Consider the following 15,465-nt stretch of genomic DNA (forward strand, 5'->3'; position numbering starts at 1 on the left):
GAATAAAAGTCCATATAAAATACTGGTAACAGATGTCATCTCCTGTGAGTGTCCTGATATTTTACCCTTTTCCTCACTTGACATTATAATTTTCTACAGGAGAACATAAAGCTCTACAAATTCTAAACATATGCACCAAGAGGAAGCAGCCAAGAACCAAGTCCCTATCAATAAGTAAACTCTGAGCAGAAAAGCACACTTCTCCCTGTTTTCAACCTTTCAACATGCTTATCTGGAAATGGACTTTCCCCCCTCCCTGTTTGCTAGTCTCCCCCTTCCTCCCCACCCAGGAGCTGGACGAGTCTTGCTGATACCTGGGTACTGCTTTTTCTTGTTCAGTGCTTACAAAACTGGTCTCCCATCCTAAGAGAAGCCAGCTGCACAGCAAGGAAACCAAGAAGGCCCAGTTAACCCAAGTGCATAGGGAGCATGACAAAGCACCGTGTGGCTCCTGTGGGTCTCTGCTGTCCCTGCTCTCGGGCGAGGGTAAGTTTGTTTGCCTTCGCTAGTTCACCAGCCAGCATCTAGCTACTCTGCTGTCCTGAGGGCAGGCTGGGAGGGCATTAGCCAAGAGGATGATGGCTCTGTATAAAGAAACATAAAGAATTTCCCTCTCTGACTTCTGTCATTTCTAATGGAAAAGGTCAAAATATTTTTTTTTCTTAATTTCCCTGATGAAATTTTGCCTACATGTGAGAAGACGGGAGCACCAGGTTGGGCTCTCTGTTCTGAGCACTGACCTTCCACCTGCTTTACACAGCAAAGCTGCTGGAGTTCTAAGCTTGCTGAAAAGTTGCATCTTAGCTCTAAGGCTTCTGACATTACATTAGTTACAGCATACTTAATGGCACACCCTTGAAAGAACTGAACATCCTAAGCATGAATTAATCCACTTGGGGATTTCAGAAACATCTGGAGAAACTCTGAGCTCAGGTTTGTTGCTCTTATCAAGGTAATCAGACTTACCAATCATGATGTCATTATCAAAAACCTAGATAGGCCAACAGCCAATTTACTAGTACCTCATGCTGGAAGAATAAATCTCACTTGGATACCATAAACAGCATTTTCCTTGCCAAAGCATCTTGTGTTCACAAAACTTAAATGCTAATTATTTAAATACTAATACCTGAAAATATGGTTAGGGCTTGGGAATTGTTAAGCATGCATCCAACCTCCAACAAGAAATCTTTGAACATCCTGCAGGAAATCTTCCCTTGCCAAATACAGGCAGATGCTTGTAATTAAGGACTTGAGGTTTCCAGCCCCACCTTCACAATGGCCTCTGTGCCTCATCTTGAGCAAATCCCATGTCCACTCACTTGTTTCTTTTGCTTGAAGTAGGTAAATTCTGTCCCAAGATTCACAGAGTTTTAAGAGGGGGTCATTTATTTGTCTCTAGCAGTGTTTTGTGTGCTGGCATAAGAATCAAAAAAGACACTTAAATAAGGCTGCTATGATTTAGGAATAGTATTCCTCATTTTAGTGTTCCCACTGAAGCACTCCAAACCATGCATCCCTCACTCGCTCACTCCCCCCTTTCAGTCCCCCTGCTGCAGGATGGAGAAGAGAATTGGAGGCACAAAGGGTAAAGATCACAGATTGAGATAAGAACAATTTACTGGAAAGAGCAATGGAATAAGACAAACAAACAGTATCAGCAGAAATATCAGTAACAGAGGGAGCTGGCACTACCCAACCTCTCTTTTCAAGCCACACTAACTCAACCAGAAGGGACCCCATCCCCAGAAAATTACATGAGCTGGTATAAAATAACCTCCAGGTCCTGGCCATGTCCCCTCCTGGCTACTGCAAAAACTAACCTTATCCTGCCTGGAACCAGGACAGACCTGATGTGAACAGATATGAACCTCTAACATATGCACCCAGGAGAAAGAGGATGGTAAAACCAGCCCTCCTCACCTCAACACATCTGGTAATAAAATTTTGAGTTGACTCCTGCTCCCAGTCAGCAAAATTATGTAACATAGCTGTCCTTTAGTCAATGCAGTTTTAGATTACCCTCTCTAGTTGGCAATATTATTACATTTATCTTTCCGCTTATCAACCAAATATCTAATCTTCAAACAGCATATCTTTTCTAGTTGAGTAACAGAATAAACAGCATAATTATATGAAGGCAATTAAGCAAACATTGCCCAATATCACCACCTGAGGCTGTCAGTCTACCAAATACCTCATACTGTCCCAGCTAACCTAACTGACACTTGAAATAATTAGGAAATAGAATGAATGTGACTCCAGAGCTGTAGACAGGAACAAGAAACAGCACTAGATGGGCACAAAAGATGGATGGTGACTGTGGATGTTGTGGGTCCATGTCAATGATAGATGGAAGAGGCTGGGAGGATGTCACACTGGCAGGGAGCACATATCATTGCTGCCAAATCTTCCTGTGATTTTGGCAAGGGCAACTTTTGAGTTAGATTTTCTGGTTTAAAAAATTGCCCAGTGAGCAATATCCATTTGTCTTTTAACCTTCCTATGTTCCACCCTTATGCAGGCAAAACATTTTGAGCCTTGAGCAAAAAAGGAATCAAATTATATGTTATTGTATCTTTTGAAGCAAAATGTTTAGGGAGATTGTTGAGGAAACTAATTCTTGGTTTTATGTCAGTCAGAGCTAGGCTGTCATAAAGCACTGAGAAAAAACTGAAGTACAAGAAGGGAGCGATTACAGAGAGGCAGAATGAAAGACAAAGAACACTTTTGTATATGAAAAGACAGTAGGAAAGGGTGCTTTATTTATCAAAGAGATAGGCAGATGTTCTCTTAACAGGAACAGAGGTCATATAGGATAAGATGGAAATACTCAGCCCAAAGGAGTGCTGTACACACCTGCGAGTCAAGCATTAACTAAGACTGAATTTCAACCTGGGGAGACAAACAAAAAAAGCCTGACTGTACTAACCAGCATATATAAAGGGAAAGATATCTAGAATTTACATAAATGAATGCACAGAAACCTAATTGATTCCTTAATCAAATACATATATCAAGCACCTCTAAAATAATTTGATTTGTTTCTCATTCTTTGCCTACCCATACATTCTATTTTTCAATTTTGCTGAGTCTTGCTTTGAATGCAATGAAGGGTTTTCCATTTATTTCTTTTGAATGTCTTGTGGTCAGAACAGACTTTCTCTATATCAGCCAGCTTAAATATTCCTCTCTGTTACATTTGTCCTTGACAACAGAACAGGTCAAAATAGAATGGTTTTTCATCTCTTATTTTCCACATATTGAAATTCTGAAAATATTCAGGCAATTCCAATTCCTAATTACCTCCTTTTATCTCCTTAGATTACTCATCTGGTACTCTTTGCAAGCCATTTCCTTCAAATGCCACAAGTAATTAGGTGTCTCTATGGACTTATTTACCTGTGATTTTTGTCATTTTTTACCAAACCATATCCATTACAACTGCATTGCCCTCTCCAGGTTTTCTGCAAATTTTCTTGCTAAAGAAATGCCTAGAAGCAGCATTCCAGGAACAATTGAGTGTGAGCTGGCATAGTAACACCTCACTTTTCTAGATCCCGCTCAGCTCCCCAAGCTCACATCAAAAAGGCACTTGCAGTGTATCTCCCAGGGGTGCCTCTCTGCACTGTCCTCCATTGCATCTTCTCAGCCAACGCCCTTCGACTCTGATGCAAGGGAAGCTTGGACCATGAATTGGTCTAAATTGGGATAAATTGGTCTGCTTGGGATAATTTAACACAATTGTAGACAAAGCCTTTTCAGCAGGCTTTGTGTCAAAGCAGCAATAGTTTTACATTTGCTGTTACGCTGCACAACTTGCAGCATGGGGTTTCTCCTCCAGAAATTCGGACCTGCCTAGATGCCGAGTTCCAGTCTCTGAGATGGATAGATGTTGTTCTTCCTCCCCAGCTGGGGTCAGCTCCCTGTGGCAGGACTTACCCCACATTCCCAGGTGTACATGGGGTGTGACAACACAGCTTCTCCCTGGTAGGTCCAAGGAATGAGCTTATCATCTTCAGTCGTCCTTGTGGGCTCCCACTGCACCCTTCTGCCACCACCGACAGCTCCCCAGCCACGGCTCATTCCATGCTGCCCTTTCTGGAAGGCACCCCCTGCCTTCTGCCAGTCTGGGAATGTCTTTTGATTCACATCTTTTAATCAATCTGGGTAAACGTTGCTGGTGTAAGGTTGCTCCTGCTCACAAACCCAAGACTTTTAACGTGTACCAAATGTTCCTGCAATATGGCTGGCTCACTCTACATTAGCATAAAAAGTGCACACTGCAAACACATCCAACTGCTTTTAACATCAAAAGGAAGTTTTCCGCTGATTTTTATAAGGTCTGAATTGGGGTCTTGTGACCCTGCTACAGTGAAGTATTTACACATATGCCAGACCCTAAGTATGTGAAGAAGCCCCATGAACTCAATATGCTTCTCAGATGCTTAAACACTTCAGTCAAGGCCTCAAAGTTTATTTTAAGCTGCTGTAACAGTGCCACTGTTATATAAAATAAAATCCGTGTGAGAATTCCTTTGTTCCTATGAAATGAGGAATAGTCCTTTACATTAGTATAGATACATAAATATAATGTGCCTGTTTATATACAAATGCACACATATTTGCACACATATATGAGTATCTTTTCTGCTCTTCATATTCCTAAAAGGAAAGGTTTTATCTTGTTCATAAAATTAACTGCAAAATGCAGCATTTGAGTCCACATTTTTTACAATGGAAAAAAATTCCTTCTAAATGCCCTTGTCCCAGTGCCGATGGATGGTTTCCAGGCCAGGAAACTGTCACATAATAGACAAATCAAAAGCCTTAACCTGAGAAGTAGAAATATTTGCCTTGGAAACATATATATACAAAAACTCACAACAACAAAAGGAAGAAAAAGAGTTGGGCAACATAGTGAAAGATTTACTACAGAAACCATCAAAAAAAAAGAATCATTTCCTTTCATGCTTTAGGGCAATGTTTATTTAGATTAAAATGTAAAAGGTGCAGTGGAAATAAACATCCTCATTATTGTCTATAGAACCTTCAAATAGACCTTCATCTTATAATGGCATTCAGGAGACATTCTAGTCTTCTCTCTTCATTCCTTTTCCCTCCTTTATCTCTTTCCATTTCTTTTTTTCATTTTCATTTGATTTGGTTTTTTAATATACAATATGCAGAGTTCAGCCTAAAAATTCCCTACTGAAATTGAGTGAATTCATGCATATACATGCTGAGCAGCTGCAATCACATGTGACTCAGATGGGGCAATGCAGCATTTCAACTGCAAAGTCTCCAAAAATTAAATGAGAAAAATGAGACTACCTTGGGGTAAAGGCTGGCAGGCTAACACCGGAAGGGACAGAAAGAGTATGTCCCCAGTTCTTCTGTCTCTGATGGAAAAGACTAAATTTTTGTATCGCTTTACAGAAGCAGAGATTCCTCCAGATTCACTGCAAGTCGCTTAGAGCAGTATAGAAACAGATGGTTTAGGTAAATATAATTTTCTCTTTACTAGCAAGTTCTTTCTGCTCGATTATTATTTGATTCTTTACAATTCATAAATAAAATTAAATCAATAACATCTGTGAACATCACTGCCCTTCCGCTCCTCTGAAATACCCCATAACCTTCCATAACTTTCTTTATTGCTATTGAGCCTCATGTCAGGCTATCTTGAAACTCCCAGCCCAACAGGAAATAATGTCTGGATTACAAACACTTGGGGTTTTTTTATAGTGGCAGGCAGGCAGGGAGAGGACATAACACTGAAATTCAGGATTATTAAGAGGATTATGATAACTGTTGGATTTTGAGGGCTTTCTTTGGAGTCTTATTTCTCCTTCAAGTGCAAAACACCTGGGAAGGCAGCCAGCCAGCAGAGACAGGCTCTGGAAACATCAAATCATCAGAGAAGAGCACCAATCTACCCAGCCACATCCTTTGTTAAAAACTTCCCGGGGATTTACTTCCCATGCAAGTGGTCTGTGGGTTATGCAAAGTAAAGAAGAGCAGCTGGTGTCAGGACCTGAGAGGCTCATCAGTGGCAAAGCCACTTCAGTACCCTCTGTGTGTGGAGAGGTAATCACCACAGCAGTCCAAGACCTAGCCCAGTGCTCCATCTGTGCTGTGCCATGTGTCATCTGGAACTAAAGAAGCACAAAAACATTTCCAGAAGGTGAAATATTGGCAGAGGCAAAGGCTGATAGGGAGAGACTGCTGTGGCTGGTGAGGTCTTGTAGTGTTGCCTAACAGGCATGTTGTGTTACAGCATTGTACTCATGGCTCTACTGGGACTGTGACTTCTTAAGAGACAATTATAATTTTTTTTCTCTCTTCTCCATCTAAAGTCTCTGAAATGAGAGGGATGTGGTCAGGGTTCTGCATGCCCTGGCTCCAGCAAGAGGATATGTTTGATGGTGATGAGGTTTGGGGGTAAAAGTGGCAGACTGAATAGCATAAAGGAAGCTAACTTTGTTGCAATTTCACTCGTGTCAGTGGTTGGGATCAGTGTCCATGGTGGAATGTGACATTAACATGTTTAGGTGCTGTCTAGGAGAGAGGAGGATGGGGCTGTCAGAAAGCAAATTAAGAGCTAACTGATGATCTAAGATCTAGTTCTTGAGCTCATTCCTTGGCTCTTCCTGGACATACAATTTTCCCTCTCTTCACTGAAGGGAAAAGCTATTTTCCTTACTGCTATTAGTTTTCATGCTTTTAAATACCAGGTGTTTATTTACTGATCAAAAACAATTTGTGGAGTAGATGTGGTAATGAAATGGATCTACAGTCTGCTTTCTGGATGATATAAAAATGTATAATGTTAATGCTTGTATTTCTTCCCAAAGTTTATTAATTGCTAAATGAGAGATCACAAGGAGCCTTTTACATTCATTTACACACATAATCTCTTTTTCCTGGGTTACTAGCTTCTGACTTTTCACAGGAGAATCAACAGCCATCCTACACAGTTGCATACATCCATCTCTGAATCTGAACATGGAACTAAACACACAAAAAAGTCATGGGCAAGTCAGTTAGCATGCAATCCTGATAGACAGTTGAATCTGTTCAAGCTTCCCAGACCTGTGTTTGAGCCTCCTGTAGCTGTGGTAAATCAGACACAAGCATGCATAGGACTCAAAGGTCAGAGAGTTTTCATTAAAAGATTGTGCTCTTCACTGTAATTTCTGAGCAAGGCAAAATGGCTGAAGAATAAACCCAGGCAGTGACCACCAGGGCAAAGGCAAGCCCAGCACTGAGAGCAATTTAGAGTAACCTCTACTTCTTTGTCCTCAGTCCACTTGAAGCACAGATGTGTTAAGTTCTATTATGCGAGACTGATGAAGTAGCTCCCCAGGCTTCAGTCCTCATTTCCCAGCTGAAAACCAGAATTTGGGAAGCCTGCACTAGTCAGACTTTGTGAATGTTAACATACAAAAGATGGGTGTATTCCAGACATTTTTCTTCTCTTGAATGACTTCAGGATCCAGTGCTCTGTGTGTAACCCTGCAGCCATATCCATTTTTAGCAGCTTTTTCCAAACTCACAAGTTACTATTTGTCCCTTCAAAAGTATTTGAGCTTTATGTATTATCCCCCTCCTATATTGTAAGGGAGGTTGAATATTTAATTACACTGATCTAATTTGGCTAAAGAAGTTCACAAATGCTCTTCTTTATTTTTATCTGTGCAGTTTCTGTTTGTCTAATGATTTTGAGCATATGTTTCAGAGACGCTCTGGGGCTGGACTCTCCAGATCCATAAAACATGATCCAGAAAATCTAGTCTATTTTCAGCAGGCTTAAATCAGTTTTTGCAGTGATCTGCTGGAGATTTCTAGTGGTTAGAAAATGAAAGGTAAAACAAATTATTGTCTGTGTCAAAATATTAATTTCCCTTGATAATTATCAGGAACAGATTTACTATTAAGTATTTAGTTATCTGTATTTAGTTATCTATATTCTGTGATGTGTTTTTAGTTATTTATATTCTGTGATGTGTTAATCCTTCTTTTTCTAGCCCTTTGGTTTTTTCACCAAATACATAGACATCCTTTCTGAAACAAGAAAAGACATCATATCTCTAAAATCTCAGTTTTGTTGGAAAGTTCAGAAAATAGATAAATAACCCGAAGCCATGGGCTTATTTCTTTTAAACAAAAGGTTATCACACAATGTCAAGATTATTTTTCATGCCCCTCTTCTTTCTTACTTGCATATTACCTCCCACACCCACTTCCTGGCAAATCAACAAGCTCTGAGCAGTCAGTCCCCACTTTCGTGACTCAGTCTCAGAGCATTAAAGCCTTAAGCTTGGCAGGTGTCCAGGATGAAGAAATATTAACAAATCTCCCACAAAGAGCACTCTAATCATAGCAAGCACTGAAGCCTTGAACATAATATTTCCTCCATGTATAAGATTTCCAATTTGCTTAATGGTCTCTCAAACTTTGCACTATGGTATTGCAAATGTTCTTTTAAAAACTCCAAGTCCTCCCCAAACACTTAACCAGCATGTACATTACATTATAAAAAAAATATCATTTACTCTTCAGTTTTGGCTTCCACTGAGAAATCTTCTTCCAAGTCATCATTTATTGGAAAATAAAAAAGAAATACCATGTTCGAGTTATCGTTCAAAGATGCCTCGTTTTGTAATTCCCATTGCAACAACCGAGGCACATACTTCTATGAAACATTGTTGTTTATCTCTTTTTGGATGACCTCATCGAAGGTTAGTTGGAAGAAGATGGAAATGCAGACTGATTTATTGGTAGCTGGAGTGCAAATTTCACACTAAAGTTCAAATGGCAGATTTTATAACTACAGCTAAAGGGTCTCAATTTTGTGAGTTGTGAGTAATTTCCACAAGACGTTGTTCTGTTGTTTGCCCCACATCACACACTCAACTCTTCCTTCTTTCTTTTGGGATATGAGCTGACACTTTTTCCAGATAGCTACATTCAGAGCAAGGAGTTTTACAAAAAAATGCATCTGCACTCATTTTTCTTCGTACCTAAGGGGTGGGAACAACATCTAGCTAAATCCAATTTTACTGCATTATCTATATTTAGGCTATAGTAGAACTGTAGCAAATACTCTGAATATTGCTTATCTAAGGCCTTTAAATTTATTTCTATGAATAATTACAATTTAGTTACCAGGGAAACACATATTATAGCACTCGTTCTTATTCATTGGCACAGTTATGTCTGCCACTTTACAGACAAAATGTATCTGAGTGTAGAACTGCATTAAACAGCAATTTCAGAGGACTTTTCAACAGATATTTTTCCTAAAAGAAAATTACTTTTCACTAACTTTTTTCTTAAAATTTCCCCTGTCTACACCACTGAAACTCATAAATTGTTCTCTGATTTGGGATATTATTTGTTCTTTGAGAATTATTCTTTAGTAGAAATCTACCCTGAGAACAAGAATTTTGTAACATGAGAGTGGTTAATCTTCTAGAAAAGACAGACTATTGAAGGCAGAAGTGTCAGAAGAAATACAAAGGTGCAAGTGGAAAGCAAAGCATTACAATAATTTATGCAGTGAGTAACTTCAATTCACTACAAAAGAGTACAGTTCTCCTTCTCATAAGGACACATGCTAGTCAAAAAGCACACATCAACCCTACCTGGCTGGGTTTATTTTAAGAAAGCAAGGACTGTGGCCAGCTCTGGAGGAGCAGGAGAGAATCCCAACTCCTTCAGTAAGGAGGACTTCTGCACATTCAAACCATGTGAATTGGGGATACATGCTATGTTACTAGTATTAATGGAGAGAGGAACACCTTTGCTTCAGTTATTTATGTGCTATAAAATGTCCCAGTTGTGTTATTTAAAGCTGATTAATTACATTAAAAGACACCCATTCCCACATTCTGTAGGTCAGGCAAACACATCCACTTCACAGCAATTCCATGCTATGCCTGATGTTCTGCAGTCCCAGGCTAAATGTGAGCTACTGCAATTCACCTTTGAGTTGGCTATGCCTCACTCTTTAACTAAAGTCAACACAGCTCTTTATCTTATATTGTTCTTCACATTTCCACAAATTGCTCATGCTAAATATCTGTTTTTTCTTGTACCATTTTTTTTTTTTACATCAGTGAACAAAAATGCCTTTTTAAATTTTCATCATTTTAAGCATGGAAAAATAGTGTCTAGAACACTTCATGCAGACATCTCCCTGAAATCTAACTCAGTCATTAAAAAAAGGGTACAATGCACAATTCAGTAAATGTGGGAATAAAAAGTTTTGGTGAGTCTTAAGTCATCAGTAACAAAATTAATGAATGAGATGTTTAAAACCCACAATTTCCAAGTTCAAAACTGATGAGCAAATACTTCCCTTAAATGGTTCTGACTGGTTGCCAGTGGCCAGTTCCCCACATCCTAGACAACAGACATAACTTCAAAATATAAATAACCCTCTTGGTAGAATTGGCATACACACTTCTAGTGGGGTAATAACATTAGAACTGGACCACTAAGAAATAGATTTGCTCCTTTCATGTAAAAATGAGGAGTGTTTTAATATGAAAACAAAATAGTTGGTTTGAAAATCCTATATCCAGCTTACATCTAAACATATTTAGATATACACATGTTCTTAGGAAGCAGAGCATGGAACTGGAGAATATGAAAGAACAGTTAAAGAGATAAGGAAAATTAAGCCCCTGGGTTATACTAATAAAAAAATGATAGTGATCATCTTCCCATCTAGTCTTAATGGCTGTCTTTCATAAATTTTCCATTAAAATCAAATTAAAGTTTGAGCATTGCCATTTCAATGAAATTCTTCGCAGCTGCATTTCTCTCAGCCCAGTGTTAATATTAAGCATTTAGTGAATTTCTTTTAGAAGTTAATTCAATGGTGCTTGCCATTATATAGCTACAATCTCATTTTCATTTAATCACCAAGATGTTATGATCTTTCAGGATGAGATAGTTTCAAAAACTATTAAGATTGTTTTCTGAAGTTTAATAATACCCACTTGGCCATGAGCAATAATTTCAATGAATAGTCAATATTTTCTACATCATACTTTCTACATTCTTCATCTTGACATTAAGTACCCAACTATTCATTTGCAAGACACCATAATCTTTTTATTAAGCACCTTTTGCTGTTTTATGTCCACCTTTCAAAGCAACATAATTTATGAGCATCTAAGTATGATCTAGTCATAGCATTTAAAATAAAACAAATTTCAAAATTGGTCAGATCATTCTTGAATTATATTTTCTGGGAATAATTTAATATGACTACTTCAATAAAGGGTTGAAATACAAGGGGAAAAAACCCTCACTAATTGATTTAAGGTACTTTTTATGTCAACTCTGTCCATAAATGTTGCAAGATTGATTTTTCTCTTAAGCTGTTCCTTCCAACAATGTGGAAATGGGGGCCTAGGTTTCTTTTTGTATCCTGACTATATACAGGGATTTTGAGATGATTTTCTTTATCAAATAATTTAAGAGAGCACATGAAGAAATACTACATTTTACAATGCAACTTTTTCTCAGCTACCTTTGTAGTCCCCCCAGTATGGTATTAGATTGCCACTTAGCCAAATGCAGCCCTTCAGAAGCAACAAACCTCATCTCAGTTATGTAAGGTGGTTCTCGTTTCACAGCACCACACTTTTGGAAATCCTGGTGTAGAAAAGAGTCCCAGACTGCTTTAGGATAGGAGGGACTTGTGGGGATCATTCAGCCACACCTCCAGATTGTCAAGGCCCTGCTCTAGGGTGGCTTTGACCTGCAGCATCCAAATCACCTCTGTAGACTGTGACCTTTCTGGGCTGGAAGTCCCATTGCCCAGGTCACTGGTGAGGAATGCTAACCAGTGTCAGCCTCAAGTATAACTCCCCAGGAAAATCACCAGTACTCTCCAGCCAGCTGGATTTCAAACCACTAATCACAACCTTTGGGTCCAGCAGCCCAGGTTTCACCCACCCATAATTCACATGTAATCCTTATCTCACTGGCTGAACTGCAATGATACTATGGCGAGAGACTGTGCTGTTAAAGGCCATCCACTGCTTTTCCCTCCTCTCATAAAAGATCACAATTAGGCCAACCAGACACATTTTTTCCCTTCATGTGTCTGTGCTGGCTGTTCCTTCACTTCTTTTTCATGTGCCTGGACAGGACTACTGGGATCATTTGCTCCACAATCTCCCAGAGACTGAGGTGAGGCTGGTAGTTCCCCTGGTTGTCCTTTTTGCCCTTTTATTTGGTTTCTTCTGAAGGTAAGTGTGATGTTTGACTTTTTTAACCTCCCTCAATTGCTCTGACCTTTCAAAGAGGATAGTTAGCTCCCTCAGCAGTCTCCATGGATTTGTATATGTCCAGTTCCCTTATTTGATCCTGAATGGGATCATTCTCTACTGTAGTCGGTACGCCTTTCCCATAAACTTTGCACAGAGAACTTGGAGGCCTGAAAACAGACCTTGCCAGGAAAGAACAAGAGAAACACTGAGCACATCAGAATTTTTTAAGCCTTTTTTCATTAGATTGTCTTCCTATTTAATAGGGAAGTGTTTTTATATAAATCTGCAGGAGGACTGGGAGCCAAACAGAGGCAGAATATCAACACAAGGCCACGAGAGAGTGTGAGAAATGATTCTTTAAATGCTTCCCTGAGACTTAAAAGCTTAACCTTATAGGCTTCTTTTAGAAATGAAAAGACAGTTTTGGTTGTTTTGGGTTTTTTTCTTTAACCTACAAGTCCATAGCTAACACACTAACACAGACTATGAGAACCCTGGGTCCTAGGCTGTGTTCTGTAAAAGGAATTAAAGCTCTCTGCCTCTACTGCCTGGAAAAGTGGTCTCATAGCAGATCTACAGACTACATGGGGTTGAAGAAAATGTGGTGGGTTTAGTTCTTTCTACTGGAGCTGTTCCACCTCTGTAAAAGAATTCAATATTTACTAGTCCAGAAATGTTACTTTCTAGCCAAACCATTGAGGACACTCTCTAGGAAACACGAAAACCTGAGCTCCAAACCCTGCTTCTAGAGACTATTTTATTATGTCAAGCTGTCATTTAATAAAACACATGAAAACTCCAAGGCAAAGTACAATGCTTGTGTCTCTCTGCTGGTACCTGTGCGGCAAAGTTTTGGTTTTCAGTCAAACTGAAAACATCAGCCTTCAGGCAGAATGTCTCCAGAGACACCCAAAAGCTTCCTTCTGCAGATTTTTCTATTTTTTAATCTAATTTGAGTGATCTGCTCCCATCCAAAGAGTCAGATTCCCCTGCACAGCTAATCCATTCTCACTGAGTTGTTCTGTTTAGCCTGCTCTTTCCAGCAGTGACACTAACTAGGGAATTGATAGATTTTCTGGCAGGACATGTGGAATGTACCTGTTACTTTCAAATCACAGTGTGTCTAGACTCATATCCAAAAAAAATGCTTTACTGCTAAAAATAGAAGCACAGCATTTTTTGAAAAATACATTAAAAAAGAAGTAAAGAACAAAAGATTAAATGTCTTTTTAGATTTGTGAATTACATAGGATGTGGTAAATTGTCTAGTCAGTGTTTGTCTACATGTGGTCTGAACATTTTTTATGGAGATCCTGGGTTTAAATACATATATTTTTTGAATAAAGTTTAAAATCCCAAGAGTTGTGATGCCCATAGCAAATTACAGGGCGTTTTCTTCATCTACAAGATCACTAGCTTTTGCCATTGGTTTTGGGTACTGATTTACCCATAAAAATGAAATAGAAGAGTCACTCTACCAGAGACATATATTGTGTTTTCAGTACAGCTGAGGAAGTTCAAAGAAAAACACACATAGGCACACTTTCTCTGTTCCCACTGCAGTAAATGCACTGAACTTTAAAACTACAGGGTACTTTGTCCAAGGGTGTTTCAGGAATTAAATATTTTCCTGTAGTAGTGGAAGTTTCAGAACCATTCAGCAGTTTTTCATTTTTATTTCTAATTTTAATCCTGACAATATCCTTTTTCTGAAATGATAGAGTGAATTTTGTCATTTCACACTTTCCTACTTAAAAGAAATAACCATTTACATGGGCCAGGCAAGATGCCTTCCTTCATATATTGTTAGTCCCCTAAAATACCTCCTATTGAATTTCATAAGTACTTCTGATGCCCCATTACCTTAAGTAGGGAAAGGTCATCTTTGTCTGCTTAAAGAAATGCAGTCTTTCCAGAGAAATGTAGCAAACCCAGAGTTTAAAATATCTCTGGCAGGGTGAGGTTGTTCAGGCAGATTTAGGCGGATGCACATAATTCACAACATTCTTTGGGAATTCCTACCCAGTGAGCATCACTCACAGAATCTGTCCTACATTTATTCTTAGTATTGTATCTGTCTTTTCCATCCTGTAAATGTTCAGATTTATATAGCTATAATTGCAGCACAGGATAATGACACCAAACTCAAAACAAGCCCAGTCAGAATATGAGAAACAGCACAGACAATTCAGTAAGCAGGCTCGTTTCCCCTTCTTTCAAACTATTTGACTTTTTAAAAGTTCACTCAATGTGTAATCTTATATTGGAACACAGGAGGGTGAATAACACACCTGCAATAGAAATTAAAACCATATAAATACTATTCAGGATGCTGCGTACTTTTTTTGCCCTAAATTTGGGTTGTATTAACATCACCATTAGCCTGCATCAACAGTAGATCTTCCTTCAGCTTGAAACCTGCTGCTTTACAGCAGATTAATCTAACTTGACTTGGTTAGTCAAACCACTTCTGCTCTCTCAGTGCCACACAATGATTTGTGTATGTGGTGTGTTCATTTTAGAAGTGGGATTTCCTTCTTTTTTTCTTGCATCAGTTTAATTATTTTGAGTGGAGAAAATGCTACAGACTTACTGAAGAATACTAGCAACCACCACAGGTCTACAACCTCCCACTAATCCTTGCTTTAATGCAGTCCCAAATTGCTCAACAAGCTATTTCCGTAAGTGGTTCAGACACTCTCCCATGCTGTGAATACTTTTCAAAAATTTTAAAAAAAGAGAAGCTTTTTTCTTTGCTTTTTCTCCAAACTTACAAGAAATTAAATTTTTCTACTGAGGCCTTCTGCATCCAATTTTAACATGTTCTTTGGGACCCTTTTTATGACTTGACTAAGGGTAAATGGATTCCCACACCAGCATGAGTCCAGAGATAGCATTTTCACAAAATATAATGGCTAACACTACCATGACTCAGAAATTGCACACAGGCACTACTACTCCGTGCTTACAAAAACCATGGCCATAGGAAAACAAAATGGACTCAGATGATAAAAGTACTCGTGAAAAGCTGAAGTAAAGATTTTAATCAGAGAAAATTTCTCAGAAAGTGTGAAAATTGCTGACAGGTCACAGGCATTGGGAATGCTGGATCAGATGCAGGAGTTTTGGGGAGCATGCTCTAACTTTGGAGGGTCAGAGGAAGGTAGAGGCA

At 38.9% G+C, this 15,465-nt stretch overlaps 1 long non-coding RNA gene across 4 annotated transcripts in view; it reads left to right on the forward strand.

The window, feature by feature from the left end:
* Window positions 1–264: 264 nt before the first annotated feature.
* Window positions 265–15,465, forward strand: part of LOC119699751 — a 43,916-nt gene continuing 28,715 nt past the window's right edge. For 2 of the 4 annotated variants that reach the window (XR_005256520.1, XR_005256518.1), the window contains exons 1-2: window positions 265–486; window positions 12,172–12,272. This is a non-coding gene — a long non-coding RNA (uncharacterized LOC119699751). Of the gene's footprint in view, window positions 487–5,439; window positions 5,503–12,171; window positions 12,273–15,465 lie in introns of all 4 variants that reach the window. The other 2 variants (XR_005256521.1, XR_005256519.1) reach the window with 2 other exon arrangements.

This window comes from Motacilla alba, chromosome 3 (assembly GCF_015832195.1).
Source record: "Motacilla alba alba isolate MOTALB_02 chromosome 3, Motacilla_alba_V1.0_pri, whole genome shotgun sequence".
NCBI classification, from domain to species: Eukaryota; Metazoa; Chordata; class Aves; order Passeriformes; family Motacillidae; genus Motacilla; species Motacilla alba.